Source organism: Tamandua tetradactyla, chromosome 2, assembly GCF_023851605.1.
Source record: "Tamandua tetradactyla isolate mTamTet1 chromosome 2, mTamTet1.pri, whole genome shotgun sequence".
Lineage (NCBI taxonomy): Eukaryota > Metazoa > Chordata > Mammalia > Pilosa > Myrmecophagidae > Tamandua > Tamandua tetradactyla.
The window spans coordinates 21,453,826-21,458,357 of record NC_135328.1 but is presented as its reverse complement, the minus strand read 5'-3'; the positions used below and the strand labels follow the sequence as shown (position 1 = coordinate 21,458,357).

Here is a 4,532-nt window from a genome sequence, read left to right as displayed (position 1 = left end):
CCCAAATACTTCATTGCATTTTCTTGTTTTCCATGTGCTTGCCGCATGATTTTTTTGTTTAAAAGATACAAATTATTCCAATTGCTTATACATCTTCCTTCCCCCTTTCCCTAAAAGCATTCTAAGTCATGTGCACCTTGATTTTAGGATAAATAAGAGAATTATTTTTTACTTTACTCAAAAAAACAGTTTATTCCCATAATGCTGGTTCTAGTTTGCTAGGTGCTGGAATGCAATATACCAGAAATGGAAAAGCTTTTCAAATGGGGGATTTACTAAGTTGCTGGTTTATTATTCTAAGGCTGAGAAAATGTCCTATTAAAACAAGTCTATAGAAATGTTCAGTCTAAAGCATCCGTGGTTCAAAAAGGCCAATGATGTCCAGTGTTTCTCTCTCAGTTGGAAGGGCACATGGCGAACATGGCAGCATCTGCTAGCTTTCTCTCCAAGCCTCCTGTTTCATGAAACTCCCTGAGAGGTGTTTTCCTTCTTCATCTCCAAAAGTTGCTGGCTGGTGGACTCTCTGCTTCGTGGTTCTGCGGCGTTCTGAAGCTTTCTCCAAAATACTTCTTCTTTTATAGGATTACAATAATCTAATTAATTCCAGTAAACCACTTAAAATGGGTGGAGACATACCTCCATCTAATCAAGTTTAATACCCACACTTGATTGAGTCATATCTTGGTGAAGATAACCTAATCAACTTTTCAACGTATAGTGCTGAATAGAGATTAGAAGAAACCGTTCTTCCCTCAAGATTGTTTAGGACTAAAACATGTTTTTTCTAGGGTACATAAATCCTTTCAGACTGGCACAATGATCTAGAATACATTTTACTGGATTTGATCACTTTGTGCATCAGTTCCTTCATTAATAAAATCGGTAAAATAGTCATTTTTAATGCATAGCTTTGTTATAAGGATGAAAGGTTAATATATATTAAAAGCTTAGATTAGAGTCTGTGCATTATAATTTCTCAATGTGTTAATTGTTATTATTATTATTGTTAGAAAAGGAGGATGAAAAGGCTATAGCCTCAGCAAATAATTTCCATTATTTATACATAATGTAGGATTATAAACTGTCATAGCTAATTTAAGGAAGTTTATGAGCTTGATTTTAATATTTTAGAATGAGAGGGGTGTCTTCTTCATAGATGGTGCCATGGGCTCTTGAGGCTATATCGAGTTAAAAAATATATCGTTGGGCGGTGCAAGGGTAGTTTAGTGGTAGAATTCTTGCCTCCCATGCGGGAGACCCAGGTTCGATTCCCGGCCCATGCACTTCTCAAACAAAAAAAAGAAGCCAACAAAAACAAACAAACAAATTCAACAAATGGTGCTACAGTAACAGGATACTCACACGGAAAAAGAATGAAAGGTGACCCCTACGATACAGCACACACACACATATATATATAGTTATAGTTATAGTTTATTTAAAACACAGCTTAATAAATCCATACTAAAACAAACCAAAGCCTCTCTGCCTTGCCGCTGGCCTTGTTTCCCCAGCTCTGTGTAAGTGGGATAACTCACGGCCATACATGCAAGTTGCCGTGTTAGCCAGCTGTGAAGAGAACATTGGCTCTGGCCCCAAACAGATGACGTTTATATTTATTTCCTGTGATCTGAGCAATCGGCTGGACCAGCTACTGTAGGATTCTGTGTTGTGTTTTTTCCACTGCAAAGTCTCCTTCATGCCAGCTAAGCCCAGAACACACCCACTAGGCTTGAAGTTTGGAATGTCAGGAAGTTCCAAATATGCAGCCCACCCTACTTTCATTGCCCCTAAGAATGTGCTTCTGCCTGTCTTCTTTTCTCTCAGTTCTAGCTCAGTCCCTCTGCTTAATAATACAAAAGCATCTAAAAAAGTGAAGTTTTGATCTGAGTATCACTGTCAGGTACTCATATGCTGAAAGTCATATTGTGTTTTGTTTATGGCAGCCACATTCCTTAGGCCAAGAAACTTGGGAGTCCAGTATCTTTGGCACATTTCCCTCTAATATCACCCCGCTGAACTGATTCCCAAAACTTTCACTTTTACTTGAATTTCCCATTAACTTGCTATGTTTTTGTTTGTTTGTTATCGTATGCTGTATTTTTCCATGTGAGTATCCTCTTATTGCAGCGCCATTTGTTGAATTTTTGTTTGTTTTGTTTTTTCGTTTGTCTGTTTGGGAAGTGCATGGGCGGAATTTGAACCCGGGTCTCCTGCATGGCAGGTGAGAATTCTACCACTGAACTACCCTTGTACCCCTCTAGGTATTTTTTTTTTTAAGCGTGGGTAGGCACTGGGAATCAAACCCGGGTCTCTGGCATGGCAGGGGAGAACTCTACCACTGAGCCACTGTGGCCTGCCCCCGCTATGTTTTTTGATAGACCAAGTTTGTCAGTTCTTGTTCCTTTTAGTCTTTGATCCTGTGTTGCCAAGGATCTGTCATGAAGGGTTAAGAAGACAAAAATATTGTCACAGTCAGTGCCCTACATGTTTACGGCAGGGTGGCTCCGTAGTCTTAACAAACTTCATTTGTTCCCTCTTCTGTTCTGCTATACAATAGCAGAGAGGTAGAGGGTAAATGGTATTATTTTTGCTGTACAAACTGGACCATACTAACGTCTATAAAATCATTTTAATATAAACCTTTCCAAACAATGTACAAGGACAATAGGATTTAAAAGTAGTTATCCTTATTTACCCAATGGAAAACCTGAAATATAACTTAAGTCATGTACCTCTGATCACTAGGGATTTAGCAGCAACAAGCAGGGCTGAAACCCAGCAGGGACTCTGCAAAGGCTTGTTCAATGACAGAAGGAACATAAGCCTCAGCTTAAGATTCGGTGTTCTGTACAGAACATTGCCCATTTGTGTCTTCTGGGCATGTTCTCAGCAATCACAGTTGCAATCACCCTAGATGTAATTAGAGTTCAAAGGGAGTGGGGAAGGACATTTTTCACTTTTAATTAAAGAGAGTGTGTCCCTGTTAAGCATCAGCAGTGTGTTTGTCACTCATTCCCAGGAATTGAAATCGTGGCTTATTTTACCTTAGAGGAAGTCTTAAAATTATAGTCAAAGAGAGTTGGAACAGTCAAAACTTAACAGCTGAAAAATATGTGTATTTATTTAACAGACTAGAACAACCTCTCTATTAGAATATCATTAATAGTGAGGTAATATGTGGGAAACAATCTACATAAAATAATCAAATAAAGTTTTATAACTACTAAATTAAGTTTTTAAAGATTCTGGTCCAGTTTTAGTATGACTAGTAAAATGGTATGATCATGAGTTAGAAATGGAAGTCTACATTTTGAAAAAAATTATAGTATTAAATACCATAACATACATGCATTGTTTCATTCCGAAGTCCTCTTAATTTAAACTTTAAAACATAGACATGTACCTAGCTATAGTTTTTAAAAAATATCTTTCGTATTTGCAAAACACAGAGACAATGTTAAAGTATAACATGGAAATTATGGTTTCATGAGTGAATTGCAGGTTTCTCAATTAAACATTTAGCAGTGATAAAATTACAATGGCCAAAAAACAGGTAATATGCTTATTATGTAATTATAAGCAAAAATAGAATATAAAATATACACCAAAGTTATAAGAGTATAAATTATGTATGTGTAAAGATAAAGTGGTGATTATGCAAAACATGAAATCAGTTGCTTTAAAAATGTGAATAGAAAATGATGTACTTTTCTGCTAGATTTACTTTATAACCTTGTTACGATAGCATTGCTGAAATGAAATATATGAGTGTAAATAGGTTGATTGTTACCCTTTTGTATGACTGTTGGTGAATTTTTTTTAACTATTTCAAAACTGTAGTATGAATTATTTCTAAATAGCCAAATGAGGCTATCCTTAAGTCTGAAATCCAGAGTTAAGGTGGGACCTTCATGTGCAAAATGAAGACCAAGATATCAGTTGAGGCAACAAATGATCTCTCCTTTTTTTTGTCATTGGCGTAAAAAGATTTAGAAATATTTTCATATTTAATGTTAAATATTATTTAATATTGCTTTATTGATATCTCACATTTGAAATCTTTGCTGTAATTACAGTGGGCTTTCTATTCAGAAATGCTTTGAATTGTCCCTAGAGATTCAAGTACTGTGTGACTTTCCTGAACTATGGATAAGTGTTGGTGTAACGTCTGATATAGCAGATGCATATTTTCCTCGAAAGTTTTTCAGATATTATTTGACATAAATATCTGAGTAAGTTACTCCTAAAATCATCACTGCTTTAATGAAAATACTTCTCCTATAAAATTGATACCGTGAGAAAATGTTATTGTATGATGGACATGTGAAAACTCTTGTTCATAGGTTTATGTCCTTATGAGAAAAAGTAAAAATCTCAGTCTTTTTCTTCCATCTATTATATTAAAATCTGTTGTATAAAGTTTATTGAATCTGGAAATATTATAGGTCCTTGGCATGGGCCTAGAAGAGCAAAATCATAGAAAATCATTATTGTTCTATTTTCTTTATTGCTTTCATTAGTTTCAACAT

The 4,532-nt window shown here is 35.6% G+C and overlaps 1 non-coding gene across 1 annotated transcript; it reads left to right on the top strand.

Moving 5' to 3' along the window:
- Positions 1–1,212: 1,212 nt before the first annotated feature.
- On the top strand, positions 1,213–1,283 carry TRNAG-CCC (transfer RNA glycine (anticodon CCC)). The gene has a single exon. It is a non-coding gene; the product is annotated as a tRNA-Gly (tRNA).
- The last annotated feature ends 3,249 nt before the right edge of the window (positions 1,284–4,532 follow it).